Consider the following 18,172-nt stretch of genomic DNA (forward strand, 5'->3'; position numbering starts at 1 on the left):
AGTATAGGATGGTGAGAAAGCTGGGTGACCTCCATCCTACTGACTATAGGATGGTAAGAAAGCTGGGTGACCTCCATCCTACTGACTATAAGATGCTGGGAAAGCTGGGTGACCTCCATCATACTGAGTATAAGATGCTGGGAAAGCTGGGTGATCTCCATCATACTGAGTATAGGATGGTGAGAAAGCTGGGTGACCTCCATCCTACTGACTATAAGATGCTGGGAAAGCTGGGTGACCTCCATCATACTGAGTATAAGATGCTGGGAAAGCTGGGTGACCTCCATCATACTGAGTATAAGATGGTGGAAAAGCTGGGTGACCTCCATTATACTGACTACAAATACAAGATGCTGGGAAAGCTGGGGTTTCTGTATTTTTTTTACAATAGTTTATATCACTTCTGTGGTCCTGTGGGTATAGGCATTCTTCTTTTTAGAACACTCCCCTCGTGTGTGCACCCCCCATTAGTAAAAATAATAATAAACAAACACACATACTTATATGTATCCTCTATGTACTCCTGTATATATGTATCCTCTATGTACTCCTGTATATGTCTCCTCCTGTATATATGTCCCCTCTATGTACTGCTGTGTATGTCTACTCCTGTATATATGTATCCTCTATGTACTGCTGTGTATGTCTACTCCTGTATATATGTATCCTCTATGTACTGCTGTGTATGTCTCCTCCTGTATATATGTATCCTCTATGTACTGCTGTATATATGTATCCTCTATGTACTGCTGTGTAGGTCTCCTCCTGTGTGTGCGTGTATATATATATATATATATATATATATATATATTCACGAGGGAATATGCAATGCAGGAAAATTTGGATCAGTGTAAATATATATATATATATATATATACACAGGAGGAGACCTACACAGCAGTACATAGAGGATGCATATATACAGGAGTACATAGAGGAGACATATATACAGCAGTACATAGAGGATGCATATATACAGGAGTACATAGAGGATATATGTTGTATCCTCTATGTACTCCTGTATATATGTATCATCTATATACTTCTGTATATATGTCTCCTCTATGTACTACTGTATATACTGTATGTATCATCTATATACTTCTGTATATATGTCTTCTCTATGTACTCCTGTATATATGCATACCCCCCAACTTTTGCTGGGGGGAAAGAGGGACATAGCCACGCCCATAACTGCGCTCTATGACCCCAAAGCCACATCATCTATTACCATTATATAAGTAACAAATATTATCACCACTCCTTCACCACATAGTTACTTATACCACCATACCACTGGTGCCTCCATCTAGGTAGGGTGTAGTAGTGGAGGTATAGTGAATAAGGGGTGTAGTAGTACAGGTAAAGATGAGGGGTGAGGTAGTACAGGTATAGATAAGGGTGGTATTAGTAATACAGATTAGGGGCATTAGTAGTAGTAGTACAGGTATAGATATGGGGGGTATTAGTAATACAGATGAGGGGATTAGTAGTAGTACAGGTAAAGATGAGGGGTGTGGTAGTACAGGTATAAATGAGGGGTGTATTAGTAGTACAGATGAGGGGGATTAGTAGTACAGGTACAGATGTGGGCTGTAGTAGTACAGGTAAAGATGAGGGGTGTAGTAGTAATACGGGTATAGCTGAGGGGTCACTGGGGGAAACTGGGGCAGCTGGGGGTGACTGGGAGAGCTGGGGGTGTACGGGGCAAACTGGGGGAGCTGGGGGTGACTGGGAGAGCTGGGGGTGTATGGGGCAAACTGGGGGAGCTGAGGGTGACTGGGAGAGCTGAGGGAGTATAGGTCAAACTGGGGTTGACTGAAGGGGGACTGGGGACAGTTGGAGTTGACTGAAGGGGGACTGGGGCAGACTGGGGATGACGGAGGGGAAATGGGAAAGACTGGGGGTGACTCTAGGAGGACTGGGGCAGCTGGGGGTGATTGGGGCAGGAGTGCACATAGCCCTCCTCCTCTTCCTCTCACCCTGGCACACAAGTTCCCCTCCCCGCCACACATGCAGGTCCCCGGTCTTTGAAGGAGGCCGCAGAGACTGTAGTGGTGATATCACCACTACAGTTCCTGCGGCCTGCTCCAGAGACCGGGGACCTGCATGTGTGGCGGGGAGGGGAGCAGGACATGATATTTATAGCTCAGGTAGGTCAGTCACAGCTCTGTTAGGCGGACTGCCCGACCGCCCTGCACCTCACCTCCGGCCCGACACTCCACGCACCACCATAAGCCCGCCATGCACCTCACCTCCACGCCGCCCGCTTGACCTGCACCTCTTGCCCGGCCGCCAACCCGACAATCCATGCTGCTCCGCCTGCAATGATTTTTTGTGAAAATTTAATTTAAGATTTTCACAAAAAATCTAATCGATTCTAACCTTCTGGGCGAATTAACATACATTACATTACTGATCCTGAGTTACATCCTGTATTATACTTCAGAGCTGCACTCACTATTCTGCCGGTGATGTCACTGTGTACATACATTACTGATCCTGAGTTACTCCAGTATTATACTCCAGAGCTGCACTCACTATTCTGCTTATGGGGTCACTGTGTACAAACATTACTGATCCTGTCCTGATGATTGCATCCCTTGTTGTAGTCTAGAGCTGTAATCACTATTCTGCTGGTGGGGTCACTGTGTATATAAATTACATTACTGATCCTGAGTTACACCCTGTATTATGCTCCAGAGCTGCACTCACTATTCTGCTGGTGGGGTCACTGTGTACATACATTACATTACTGATCCTGAGTTACATCCTGTATTATACTCCAGAGCTGCACTCACTATTCTGCTGGTGGGGTCACTGTGTACATACATTACATTACTGATCCTGAGTTACACCCTGTTCACTATATCAGATTACTGTCTGGTATATAGATGACTCTCCTCAGAATGTAAATCTTCAGAGTTCTATGCAATCAGTTTCTTATTTGCAGACTCTACCTCTTAGGGTCCTTTTATTTAGGAATTAATTTGAAAAGAGGAGAAATCTCAGTCTTTCCTATGTGACCTCCTCCCTGTTTATAGTCTCTTCCTGGCTTTGACTTCAGTAATCTCTGTGATATAGCAGAACTGTGAATGCAGCTCTGGAGTATGACAGATGATCACTACAAAGCGGTCATGTATACTGTTGCCTGATCTGAACGGTGCAGTCACTTACACTAGTGCAGGATGTACAGAACATATAGAGGACGTTCTTTGTACCCGGGTTGTTAGTCTCTGTGGATTTATAGATGTGTTATTAATGTAATTACAGAACTCACCTTATTAATGTATAACTTAGTGACACGTTACGGCTCATTCCCATATTAATAAGGTGTAATAGGAGGTATAATTATATAGCTTATCCATACGGACACCACTGGCCCCCACTATACAATGTTCACCCTCTATGTACCAGGATATAGGAAAAGAAAACCAAAAAACATCTTTTTTCCACCACCTTGTCGGCGCAGTGATCCTGGTGGCGCGGTCCATTTTTCAGATGGCCGCCCATTTCCTGTGCTGTGTGCCAGTTTCTTCATGTACAACGGCCGCTCTATGCACTGGAGGTGGCCCGGCACCCCCGGCGTGCTGATATCCCCTCCCCTCACTGATGCACCTCCATTACAATCAAGCCTGGCGTGTCACCGAGGGAGGGGATATCATTACACTGGGCCGAGCTCCAGTGCATAGAGCCAGGCCGGTGCACATGAAGAAGTCGGCACCGAGCGCTGGAACCAGGCGGTGTTTTGAAAAATAGACTGTGCCACCGGGATCTCCGTGCCGGCAGCGACCAGGTAGAGAGAAAAAGATAATTATGGTACATTTGCTTTAAAGTTTAATAGAAACAACCACAGATGAACAACAACACCCAGCAGATTCCACTGTGTCTATGAATCAGTAATAACCCGCTGTGGTGTTATATGACTCAGTGTCTCACCTGGTTGTGGAGGAATTCCGCGGTGTGACCATTACAGGCAGGGACTCCTGGCTCATCTGTCTGTAACGTTTTCCATCCGTCAGACTATAGAATGATAAGACTTTGAATTGTTCGGATTTGGCCTTATAACTAGTGATGAGTGGACCTGAGGAAACTGTCCGGGTTCGACAACTTCTCCAAACCCAAACGTTCGGCATTTACTTCCTGCCGTCTGAAGAAGTTGGGTAGCGGCCTAGGGCTGCCAGGAAAACATGGATACAGTCCTAGGCCATAGGCGGTATCCATGTTCTCCAGAACTCTTTAGGGCAGCATCTAACTTCTCCAGATGCCAGGAGTCAAATGCTGAACGTTTGGGTTTGGAGTAGTTGTCGAACCCGGACAGTTTCCTCAGGTCCACTCAACACTACCGTATTTACAGGTGTATAAGACGACTTTTTAACCCTAAAAAATCTTCTTAGAAGTCGGGGGTCGTCTTATACGCTGGGTATGGTCGCCCCCACTGTATGGGGCGACCACTATAAAAACAAAACAGTGAACTCACCTGGGGCCCGTTCCCGTCAGCCGTGCGTCTCCTGGCCCTTTCTCCGCACAGGCAATGTGACGTACACTGACTGCGCCGGGGATCCCCGAAGCTCTCCCAAGCAGCTGAGCGTCTCATCTGAAGAGCTCGGGGATGCTCGGCCTTTGCCATTCTTCCAAAGCTCTCCCGGCGGCTGATCATCCCCGACCTCTTCCAATGAGACGCTCGGCTGCTCGAGAGAGGTTCGGGGATCTGACTTACCTCTCCCTGTGCCTGCGCTGAGCAGCAGGACTTGACCTAGGACCCCCACCGGAAGGCATTTTCCCTCGAGTTGTGATGATGTCACGACTCGGGGGTAGGGAGGCCTGTCCCGGTTGATGGACTGGCCGCTCAGCCAATCGATGACTGGACCAGTGTCCCGCCCCAGGCACTTACTGGCTGAGCTGCCAGTGCATCAGCCGGGTCGTAACGTGTCAGCTCTAGAGATCTTGGAGCCCTCACATTCCCTTTACAACGTCTAAGGCAGGGGTAGGGAACCTTGTCCCTCCAGCTGTTGCATAACTACAACTCCCATCATGCCTGGACACCCAAAGCTAAAGCTTCCCCTTTGTACTGTATATAAGAATATACGGGACGCTGTGCGGCTTAGACAGCCCTGCAGTTCCTGATACAAACATTGGTGGCAGCAGAGGAGGCCTTGTCGCTCCTTACTGCCACCAGTCAATTGAAGTGCATATTATGAAGCAATGTATTTTTAGGCCTCATTCACATGTCTAGTGATTTTGGACCATCATTTTACTTGATCTCCTGATCTTCACTCTAAAACAGAGCTGTGGAGCGAAAGAGGAAACGCACAGGGGGGAGGACACTTCACCTCGGGACTGGTTCAATATGGGCCGGCTCTGGGGATGTGCTGGGTTGGAGGTTGGGAGGCACTGGTGTTGTCCAGGGGGGGGTGAGGGGGTGACAGGAGTGGTATCCCATAGAGGTCTATTGGGGCATCTGTGCCACAATCTGCCTCCACACTATGACCTGTCCTATGGCGGCATTGATGGTATGAATCCACACATAGGATTTAATGGGCCCTAAAATTGCAGATCTGTGACCAAGGAAAATTTCACAAGAAGTGTGAATAAGGCCTTAGTCTGTGGGGAAGATTTAAAGGGGACTATCCTGCACTAGAAAAACATGGCCACTTACGTCTAGAGACAGCACCACTCTTGTGTCCAGGTCAGGTGTGGTTTAAAATTAAAGGGGTACTCCAGGCCGGGGGGGGCATTTTGGATGATCGCCGGGGAGGGGGTGGAAATTAAAGCCAGAGGTCACTTACCCCCGTTCCAGTGCCGTTGCCCGGATCGCGCCGCCCGGTACTCTGGGCATCGGGGCTGGAACAGGGGAGGTAAGTGACCTCCGGCTTCAATTTCCACCCCCTCCCCGGCGATCCTCCAAAATGCCCCCCGGCCCGGAGTACCCCTTTAAGCTCCATTCACTTCAATGGAACTGAGTTGCAAAACCTGCAAACAAACTGGAGACAAGAGTGGTGCTGTCTCCGGAAGTAAGTGGCCATGTTTTACTAACGCTGGATAACCCATTTTAATAAAACTAGTGCAAGAAAAAAAGTGGAGCGGTTTCATTAAGCGACTAATCATATCAGATGTTATGGTCCCTTTACACAGAGCGATATTTTGCGCAATTGAGCGATTAGTGATTTTGAAGTAACGATGTGTTTTTTATAACGATGAGTGTTTAGATGGTACGATAAATCGTTTAAGAAATTCGTTATTATGATCGTTTTGAGATTGCTTTAAGCTTATCTCACACATAGGGTGAATCGTTTAAAGACTGTTTAGAGGAAGCGATCTGTGAATTTTCTGCGAACGATCAACGACGATTTTAGAACATGTTGAAAGATCACGATGAACGATTTATCGCTTGTTGCTTGATCGTACGCAGTGTTTACACGAGCCGATTATCGCTCAAATGTGATTATTATTGTGATAATTTGACCGATAATCGCTCCGTGTAAAGGGACCATTCGTGTTGCTGTCTGATTGACATAGCTATGGGGGCCACTACTGTGTTTATCCCCCTGCACTAGTCTTAATAACTTTCTCAGAAAGATTTTGTAGGTTTGGATTTGACATGGAAACAGCGCCACCATCTGGTCTTTGCGTGTAGTTATGTTAAATTCAAGGTCAGCACGAGATAAATGGAAAATGTTATTTTTATTTGTTTTTTTTAGCATCATGTTTTTAGCCAGAATTGGGGTGGCATAAAAATAAACCGTACTGCAGGGTCACGGTTGCGGCCACAGCACAAACCAAGTCCCTAGAATGAGAAGCACAAACCTAAGAACGGGGACACAAGACACAATGGTCCCTGCAGTGAGTAGAGCGCCCACTGGGCCTGCACAGCCATCTGGCTCTGCGCTCCTCCATCCATCCTGTATAGGACCGGCAAGTGATGAACTCTGGTATCTATACGCCAGTCCTGATATATGTCCCCCATAGTGTATGCCAATAAGATTCTCTGACGTGATGATGGAGCCATCTAGTGTGTCTATAGGATAGATGTCTGACTAATGTGCACAAAGCTCCAGAGATTGTCCGACTAGTCACTCCCAATGTTACAAGGATCCCAGCGACTTGTTAGTGTATAATAGTGTATAATAGTGTTAGTGTATAATAGTGTTAGTGTATAATACACTGTATGCAATAGCTTCTGAACGTGAATAGTGACATTCCTCGGCCCAGTCATGGGAGGGGAGCACATTCTTCTACACAATGAGAACGGAAGTTATTATTGTACACGTGATCTCTATACTATATACATAGCAGACAGTTCTGCAGCTTAGGAGACTACTATAACTCACAGTGGTGTAATGGGATTGATTATATACATATTGAAGAGGTATTCTAGAGAAATACATTTTTCTTTCATAAAGCTATATAACTTTGTAATATAACTTAATGTAATTTCTACTTTTTTTTTGGCGAGCAACAGCATTGGGCAACACAGCTTCTCTACTGCCACCTAGTGGCGTGCCTGGAACTGCAAAGTTTTGCAATGTTACTACAAGGTAATGTCTATTCTAATGTTAAAGGGGTTGTCCAGCGAAAATCTTTTTCTTACAAATCAACTTTTATCAGAAAGTTATACAGATTTGTAATTTACTTCTATTACAAAATCTCAAGTCTTCCCATAATTATTAGCTGCTGTATGTCCTGCAGGAAATGTTGGTTTATTTTCAGTCTGAGACAGTGCTCTCTGCTGACATCTCTGGCCGAGATAGGAACTCTGTGAATCCCCATAGAAAACCTCTCCTGCTCTGAAAAGTTCCTATCTCGGCCAGAGATGTCAGCAGAGAGCACTGTGTCAGACTGAAAATAAACCAACATTTCCTGCAGGACATACAGCAGCTAATAAGTATGGGAAGACTTGAGATTTTGTAATAGAAGTAAATTACAAATCTGTATAACTTTCTGATATCAGTTGATTTGAAAGAAAAAGATATTCGCTGGATAACCCCTTTAATATGCATTAGAATAGACATTAGGGGAGGCTCAGTATTGCTATTACCGTATGCTTCTAAAGCCCTGCAGTTCCTATCACAGTCACCGGTGGCAGCAGAGAGGCCGTGTCACCCTTTACGGCTGACAGTCAATGAAAACAATAAGAAATTTTTTAAAAAAACTACATTTTCATTAATAAAATTATATTAAAAAGTTATCGAACATTATGAAAGAAATGTAAAAAATTATTCTATTTCTCCATAATTATAATATTAATCATAATTATGATTAAACATATTCCTTTAATGCTAATGATACATTGCGGACATGCATTTCAGAGTCTCCAGTGACAAATCAGATTGAATATACAGTGAAATACTATTACTGGTGCCGAATGGTTAAATAATCCCAACTATCTGGCAAGCACTTAAAATGGTAACGTACTAAAGAAAGAGGAAAACACTGCTGGCTGTGCCTGGCTCCGGGAACTCAGGATGATAGGCCGAACTAATGGGGGAAAGGGAGACAAATGATTTCAGTATTACTGAGCAGCTATTACCTGTATTGTATTCCCCAAAATATTGTACTGGGCCTGAGAGGGATAATGTGTACTGGTGTTATTGTAACTTTATTACGGGATATTATAATTTTAAAGGGGAACTCTGGAGAAAAATCAGGTTTTTAACTCAACTGTTGTCAGAAAGTTATACAGATTTGTAAATTACTTCTATTTAAAAATCCCCAGTTCAGGCTGCTGTATGTCCTGTAGGAAGTGGTGTATTCTCTCTGCTGCCACCTCTGTCCATGTCAGGAACTGAGCAGGAGAGATTTTCTATGGGAATTTGTTACTGCTCTGGGCAGTTCCTGTCATGGACAGAGGTGGCAGCAGAGAGCACTGTGCCAGACTGGAAAGAGTACACCACTTCCTGCAGGACATACAGCAGATGATAAGTACTCGAAGACTTGAGATTTAAATAAACACCATATATTTCTCTGTGCCTCAAGAACATAGAAAAATGCTTTGATTTTCCTGTGCAGTGTCAAAGAAATGCTTGCCAACCTCTGAATTGAAGGAAACTGGAATGTCTCCTTGCTCCCTCTCTCATCTCTGCTTGGGATGCAGCTTCCAGCTGACTTTTAGCAAAGCCGAGATAGGGATGGGAGGGAGAGCAAGAAAGGCTTCACAATAAAATAAAAAGTTAAAGGGGTTATCCAGCGCTACAAAAACACGGTCACTTTCTTCCAGAGATAGCACTCCTATTGTCTGCAGTTCAGGTGTGGTTTGTAATTAAGCTCCAGTAGGGCGGCTAGGGGCGCTCCAGCAGACAGAGAGCTGCACACCTAACAGAAATAGAAGATATATGTGCTGTCTGTCTGCCGGAGGGCCCCGAACAAGCCACCACGGGGATGATGGCCTGCTAAAACCCTAAAGAGGGGCAACTACCATTAACGGGATCTACTGCCTGTCTACATATAGGGTGACTGAATGTTCTACAGTACAAGTGTTTCTTCTGAGGAAATCCTTCTACTGTCCAGGACTGTCCCCAGCGTGTTGGTTAAGTTGCACTTAAGGCCGAAGTACCCCGCTGATCGCCTTGGGTAGTCACAAGGGTTTAGCTCCTCCCAAATGTACAAACCGTACAAACCCGAGGCCCATATTCCTGGATCTGGCATTCCGTGATCTCTTATGGCAATAGGTGGTATTCTCCAAGGCTTAAGGTCACCCCGACAGAGTTCTTGCCCAGTGTATTAAAGGAGTTGGCCACAGAGCCCCCTGATGCGGCAGGCCCCATAGCAACCGCTCTGGTGGCTACCACAGTAGTTTGACAGATCCTACAAGTATAACTAGGTGCAGATTTGATGCTGTGTTCAGTTATTTAGATCAAATCAGCTGCGGATCCGATACGGTGTGTGTGAAGCTACCCTTAAGATGTTAATAGATCTATAACTGATTCCCTTTAGCAAATAGCAAGAAATAAAATGTGTTTATATTGCAGCGACTTGATGTGCAGCGCTGCGCCCCCTCCCATGCTGCAGGATATTAAGAGGCGCCCTGTCATACAGGGGGGAGTAGTGGGCCCTGCTGGAAGCTGCTGTTTTCTGACTTGTGAAGCTGTAATTTTCTCTTTCATGTGAGTTTTCTCTGGCTGAATTTCTCAGTAAATGCTCATCACAGTCCGGCTTCCAGGCAGTAACTGTACTGACAAGCCGAGATCTGGGAGCTCCTTACAATGCTCTTTCCACTCAGTATTCCAGGATCTGCTCATTGTTCTCACACAACCATTACTGATGTATGCCTAATTAAATATATAAACATTGTTATTATCTATTGTTTAGATGGAACAATCAGAATAACCTAATAGTGTAAAGTGGAATAAATGGTAATATTTAAAGGGGCCTCGCTCCAATACACAACTATAAGCTTCACTATAAAATTTTAAAAAACATGAGTATTATGTACAATGGAGCGGCACTCACCAATTGAAGTTGCAAAATTAATTTCTTTATTTCATCACTGGTCACTGGGATGGGTGCAAAAATAGCCTGTTTGCACCCATCCCAGTGACCAGTGATGAAATAAAGAAATTAATTTTGCAACTTCAATTGGTGAGTGCCACTGTATTCTTCTGATTGCTGTGATTTACTAAGAGACTGTGTTTCTCAGTTGAGCACCACCATATTATTGCAAACACGAGCCCACCCCATGTCTTTCCAAGTTCACCTGCAACCGGTGTTGATTGCCATAAGCTAGTAGTGCCGAGGCTATCTCCAATTACAAGCATTTATGTACAATGGAGTTGTGTCTTTATTTAAGAGGAAAGAGCGTATACTATACACATAGTATACGCTCCAGCCGGGATTGCAAGCGTCCACAACGAAAACTAACATGTCAGTTCACACAATGGAGAGTGCAGCTCCAGCCACACTATTCCATTGTGTGCAATGGTGAATTAGGATGCAGGCACACACGGATGCACCCCAATGCATCCCAATTCAATAGAAAGAAGTTCGTCTGAGCAGTACAGCAGTAATGGCCGGGCTAAAGTTCACTGACACTGAGCATTGATCAGGCCCCCCCCCCCCACATACACATTTACAATACACATACCTCCCAACTTTTGAGCAGAGGAAAGATGGACAGTCACGGCAATGTGCCACGCCCCTGTAGCCACGCCCCCCGTAGCCACGCCCCTCATAACCGCATCACCTGTTACCATTACATAAGAAACAAATATTATCACCAGATCTTCTCCACATAGTGACTTATCCCCCCGTATACCATTACTACATAACATCCAGTATACACAGAGCAGTACTCTCCCTCAGCAGTCACCATATAGCGGTAGATGAGGCTGTGCACCTGCAGACCTTATAGGTGATTGTATTGCCGGTATTCGGTGACTCACAGGGAACGTCTTCTCTGCTTCAGTTTTGTGTTTCTTGCCATCTTTCCCCTCCCCCTGTGCAGCAGTCCCCATAGAGTATAACCCTCCCCCGTAGCAGCCCCTATATAGTATAGGACCCATTCCTGTGCAGGAGCCCCCAAAAAGCACATAGTATAGCCCCCTATGTAGCCCCCACATAATATAACCCCTCCTTTTTAGCCCCCACATGGTATATAGCATGCCCCTATGTTGTATGCCTCTTAGTATCCCTTTATTACGCCCTTAGTATGCCTCTTAGTATCCTCTTAGTACCCCCTGAGTATGCCCTGTAGTACCCCCCTTTTTACCTTCTTAGTACCCCCTTAGTATGCCCTTTAGTACCCCCTTAGTATGCCCCTTACTACCCCCTTAGTACGCCCTTTAGTACCCCCTTAATACCTTCTTAGTACCCCCTTAGTAAGCCCCTTAGTATGCTCCTTAGTAACCCCTTAGTAAGCCCCTTAGTATGCCCCTTACTACCCCCTTAGTATGCCCCTTAGTACCCCCTTAGTATGCCCTTTAGTACCCCCTTAGTATGCCCCTTAGTACCTTCTTAGTATGCCCCTTAGTACCTTCTTAGTATGCCCCTTAGTACCTTCTTAGTATGCCCCTTAGTACCTTCTTAGTATGCCCCTTAGTATGCCCCTTAGTATGTCCCTTAGTACCTTCTTAGTATGCCTGTTAGTTCCTTCTTAGTATGCCCCTTAGTACCTTCTTAGTATGCCCCTAAGTACCCCCTTAGGATGCCCCTTAGTACCTTCTTAGTACCTTCTTAGTATGCCCCTTAGTACCCCCTTAGTATGTCCCTTAGTACCTTCTTAGTATGCCCCTTAGTACCTTCTTAGTATGCCCCTTAGTACCCCCTTAGTATGTCCCTTAGTACCCCCTTAGTATGCCCCTTAGTACCTTCTTAGTATGCCCCTTAGTACCCCTTTAGGATGCCCCTTAGTTCCTTCTTAGTACGCCCCTTAGTACCCCCTAAGTAAGCCCTTTAGTACCCCCTTAATATGCCCCTTAGTACCCCCTTAGTATGTCCCTTAGTACCTTCTTAGTATGCCCCTTAGTACCTTCTTAGTATGCCCCTTAGTATGCCCCTTAGTACCCCCTTAGTATGCCCCTTAGTACCTTCTTAGTATGCCCTTTAGTACCCCCTTAGTATGCCCCTTAGTACCCCCTTAGTATGTCCCTTAGTACCTTCTTAGTATGCCCCTTAGTACCTTCTTAGTATGCCCCTTAGTATGCCCCTTAGTACCCCCTTAGTATGCCCCTTAGTACCCCCTTAGTATGCCCCTTAGTACCCCCTTAGTATGCCCCTGAGTACCCCCTTAGTATGCCCTTTAATACTCAATCTCGTGGAGCTTCTGGTGCAGGCTTCCATAGTTGCAAACAGTATGACCTGGTAGGCCCCGCCCCCATCGCTGTAAGCCCCGCCCCCAGCGCCCACCGCAGCGCTAACTAACCAGCAGAGTACACAGGGCCAGAGGAGGGGAGACGCCATGGACAACTAGAAATATGTTAAGAGACTGACCCATTATACTTACCATATTTCCTGTTGTCCATGGCGTCTCTCCTCCTATGGCCCGGTGTACTCTGCTGGTTAGTTAGCCCCGCGGTGGGCGCACGGGGGCGCGGCTTACCGTGGTGGGGGCGTGGCTTACCGGGTCATACCTGTTGGCAGCTATGGAAGCCTGCACTCTTCTCACATCATCTGTGCCAGGCAGGAGAGGAGTGCGGTTGCCGCGGGGCTGGAAGAGGAAGCCTGCACCAGAAGCCTGTGCATCACCTCCTCGGCCTCCTCAGCGTCGGGAGCGGCGTCAGGGGGGGGGGGGGGCATACGCCCAGCCAGTAGGTGTCGCTGTGAGCGCTCATTAGGAGCTGCCGGGGCGAACACCGGGGTGGGGGACAGCGGGACACATGGGCAGGGCCGTATTTACCACTAGGCACCCGTGGTCCGGTGCCTAGGGCAGCACCTTGCAGGGGGGCAGCACCAGGGAGCAGGGGGACAGAAAAAACTAATTTTTTTTTTTTTATTTTTTTTAGTTTCCCTCCTCCCGTTCAGACCTGCCAGTAAATCTGGTGTCTTTTCCAGGGGGTGGGGGGTATGGTGGTATTGGTCAGGTCTGGTATCGCCAATAGGTGCGTGAAGATGGGGCATCTTCAGGTTTAGTGCCTAGGGCAGCAGCAGCCATTAATACAGCCCTGCACATGGGGGCCGTTCCAGGACATCACCCCAAAACCGGGACTGTCCCTCTGGATCTGGGACGGTTGGGAGGTATGACAATACATACAAGCCCTAATATAGCACCGTATATGAGGGTTGATAGGTGTTCCCGCCCCCACACACATACATTTGTAATACAGTGCCGCATATGAGCATAGATGGGCGACTTCCCTACATTTATAATATGGCCAGGGGTGATTCTAGCCTCTCTGCTGCCCGAGGCGAACTATAGGATGACCCCCCCCCCCCCCCCGTCAATCCGCCCACATTATAATCCAATACTGCCCCCCCCCCCCCTTCCCCACTGCTGTCCCCAGTAAACATAATGTTTGGTCCCAGCTGCACAGAGGAGGTCAGGAGAGGAGGGGGCTAATCTTATGGGAGAGGTCCCAGCAGCACAGAGGATGTCAAGAGAGGAGGGTGCTAATCCTATAGGAGAAGTCCCAGCAGCACAGAGGATGTCAGGAGAGGAAGGTGCTGATCTTTTAGGAGATGGTCCCCCTCTTCTCCCCTTATAGATGGTCCCCCTCTTCTCCCCTTCTAGATGGTCCCCCTCCCTTATAGATGGTCCCCCTCTCCCCCCTCCCTTATAGATGGTCCCCATCTCCCCTTCCCTTATAGATGGTCCCCCTCTCCCTTATAGATGGCCCCCCTCTCCCCCCTCCCTTATAGATGGCCCCCCTCTCCCCCCTCCCTTATAGATGGTCCCCTTCTCCCCCTCCCTTATAGATGGCCCCCCTCTTCCACTCATTTAAAGATGGTCCCCCTCCCCCCTCCCTTATAGATGGTCCCCCTCTCCCCCCTCCCTTATAGATGGTCCCCCTCTCCCCCCTCCCTTATAGATGGTCCCCCTCTTCCCCCCCCTTATAGATGGTCCCCCTCCCTTATAGATGGTCCCCCTCTCCCCCCCCTTATAGATGGTCCCCCTCTTTCCCCCCCCCTTATAGATGGTCCCCCTTTTCCCCCCCCCCTTATAGATGGTCCCCCTCTTCCCCCCCCTTATAGATGGTCCCCCTCTCCCCCCTCCCTTATAGATGGTCCCCCTCTTCCACTCATTTAAAGATGGTCCCCCTCTTCCCCCCTCCCTTATAGATGGTCCCCCTCCCCCCTCCCTTATAGATGGTCCCCTCTCCCCCCTCCCTTATAGATGGTCCCCTCTCCCCCCTCCCTTATAGATGGTCCCCCTCTTCCCCCCCTTATAGATGGTCCCCCTATCCCCTCCTTATAGATGGTCCCCCTCTTCCCCCCCCTTATAGATGGTCCCCCTCTCCTCCCCCTTATAGATGGTCCCCCCCTCCCCCCTCCCTTATAGATGGTCCCCTCTCCCCCCTCCCTTATAGATGGTCCCCTCTCCCCCCTCCCTTATAGATGGTCCCCTCTCCCCCCTCCCTTATAGATGGTCCCCCTCTCCCCCCCTTATAGATGTTCCCCATCTCCCCCCTCCCTTATAGATGGTCCCCCTCTCCCCCCTCCCTTATAGATGGTCCCCCTCTTCCACTCATTGAAAGATGGTCCCCCTCTTCCCCCCTCCCTTATAGATGGTCCCCCTCTCCCCCCCCCTTATAGATGGTCCCCCTCTCCCCCCCCTTATAGATGCCCCCCTTCCCCCCCCTTTATAGATGGTCCCACTCTCCCCCCCCCTTATACATGGTCCCCTCCCCCCCCCTTATAGATTGTCCCTCTCTTTCCCCCCCCCCCCCTTATAGATGCCCCCCTCCCCCCTGCACAGCAGATAAAACCAAAAACAGCACACAACTCACCTGCCATCCGTTCCCCCGTCGAGCCTCTCTGGTCTGGTCCCGGCTGATGCGGGCTGACGGCGGTGTCCTGTCCTGTCCCCGGCAGCGTGCGTATCAGAGAGCTCCTCATGCGCCTGTGGCTGTGACTTCCGGCGCACGGGGAGCTCTCTGATGCGCGCGCTGCCGGGGACAGGATGGGACACCTCCGGCAGCCGCGCATCACCCCGGGGACTAAGGCTGCATACCCACGTTCCGTGATCCTGACGGATCACGGACGTGGAATGCCGGTACCGGAGACCCCCGCGCCCGGGCAGTATCTGTAATTAGATGCTGGGAGCGGGGGAGACTGTATTCATAAGCGCCGCGCCGTAGTATCAGCACCGCGCGGCTGATTCAGTACAGCGCGGCGCTTATGAATACAGTCTCCCCCGCTCCCAGCATCTAATTACAGATACTGCCCGGGCGCGGGGGTCTCCAGTACATGCATTCCGGGAATGCAGCTAATCAGTGGCAGATTATAATGTGGGCGGCTGGGCATGGGCCCCCCGGAGCCTCGGGCCCCGGGCGGCCACCCAAATCGCCCATATTATAATCCGCCATATGCCTCCCCCATGATGACAGCTGGTGGCGCCGCCTGAGGCAGACGACTCAGGTCGCCTCATCATTGCGGCGTCACTGAATATGGCGCCACATATGAGCATTAAGCAGCGCCCCACCACCACCCCCAATTTATAATACAGCGCCACATATGAGGGGTGATTGGCCACTAATCAGGGGCGGCACCTGAACTTGTCACTTGCTGCCATCTGCAGCCACAGAACATATGAGGCAGCTGCAGGTCGCTGGCGCTATGTGTAAGATCTCCTTTATTTTGTGTTTTTAACCCATTTTTGTTGCGTTTTTGATCCATTTTTGCCAGAATTTTCCATCAATTTGCAATAACATTGTGCTATTTTCTGCCAATTTCACCAAAATCAAGGCAAAAAATGCTGCTATTTTGAAGAAGTTGCGCAATTTGCAGCAAAATAGCCAGAAAATTGCAAAAATGCATTAAAAACAGCAAGTGTGAACACAACTTTTGACTAACAATGGGGGTTATTTGTTAGTGGGGTATTCCCCCCAAAATTATTTTTGCATTAATACGTTGCCCACCCATAGCTTTTCATCTTTCCAATATAAAGTTATTATGGATTCTGCACAGTTTTGCTGTTATCCAGCTGCATTCACCCCCACGGAATGCATAGAATCATCAGACCTCAGTCCAACCCGACACGCTCCCTGCTCCTGGCCCCCACCCTCAGAGACGGCATCACGTGTCCTCAATCCCAGCACAGTGAAGTGACTGAGAACACTGATGGGGTGGCTGCTGTTAGAGAGGGAGACAGTGATCAGCGCAGCTAACTAACAGCAGCCACCCGGTCACCCCCAGCCCAGAGCTCAAACCCTGTGTCCAGAGCCTCCCGGCACCAACCAGCATTCACCCGCAGCACACAGCCCCGCGCCCCACAACCAACCGCCCCCCCCATCACCCGTGGCATCCCTCACTCACCCAGGGCATAGCCTCCGCGCCCCCCCGCGCGGCAAGCTCTGCCCCCGCAATCTCCCGCGGCAATCTTCGCCCCCCCCCCTCCCCCCGGAGATCACCCGCGGAAATCTTCGCCCCCTGCGATCGCCCGCGACAAGCTCCACCCCTCACAATCGCCAGAGGCAAGCTCCGCTCTCCGATCTCCCGCGACAAGCTCCGCCCCTATCACCAACAGCACCCGAGCCCGCGATCACCGCCCAACCCCTCCACCGCACGATCACCAAGTGCCCCCCCCCCTTCGTGATCAGCCATGGGGCACCACCTTCACCCGCGGCACTCACCATCTCAGCTCTGCTACTCGGTCAGTGCCATCTCAGCTCTGCTACACCTTCCCCCCAACTCAGCTCTGCTACACCGTCACCGCCAACTCAGCTCTGCAACAAGGTCATCCCCAACTCAGCTCTGCTACACCGTCACTGCCAATTCAGCTCTGCTACACGGTCACTGCCAACTCAGCTCTGCTACACAGTCACCGCCAACTCAGCTCTGCTACAAGGTCATCTCCAACTCAGCTCTGCTACACCGTCACTGCCAATTCAGCTCTGCTACACGGTCACTGCCAACTCAGCTCTGCTACACAGTCACCGCCAACTCAGCTCTGCTACAAGGTCATCTCCAACTCAGCTCTGCTACACCGTCACTGCCAACTCACCTCTGCTACACAGTCACCGCCAACTCAGCTCTGCTACAAGGTCATCTCCAACTCAGCTCTGCTACACCGTCACTGCCAATTCAGCTCTGCTACACGGTCACCGCCAACTCAGCTCTGCTACAAGGTCATCTCCAACTCAGCTCTGCAACACCGTCACTGCCAATTCAGCTCTGCCAGACGGTCACTGCCAACTCAGCTCTGCTACACGGTCACTGCCAACTCAGCTCTGCTACACAGTCACCGCCAACTCAGCTCTGCTACAAGGTCATCTCCAACTCAGCTCTGCTACACAGTCACCGCCAACTCAGCTCTGCTACACATTCACCGCCAACTCAGCTCTACTACACCGTCACCACCAACTCAGCTCTGCTACATCATCACAGCCAACTCAGCTCTGCTACACCGTCACCGCCAACTCAGCTCTGCTACATTGTCATCCCCAACTCAGCTCTGCTACACCGTCACTTCCAACTCAGCTTTGCTACACCAACACCGCCATCTCAGCTCTGCTACACTGTCATCATCTTCTTCATTGTCTTAGCTCTGCTACTTCACCATCATCAGGCATAAGCATTGCAT

This window comes from Dendropsophus ebraccatus, chromosome 6 (genome assembly GCF_027789765.1).
Source record: "Dendropsophus ebraccatus isolate aDenEbr1 chromosome 6, aDenEbr1.pat, whole genome shotgun sequence".
Classification (NCBI taxonomy): Eukaryota; Metazoa; Chordata; class Amphibia; order Anura; family Hylidae; genus Dendropsophus; species Dendropsophus ebraccatus.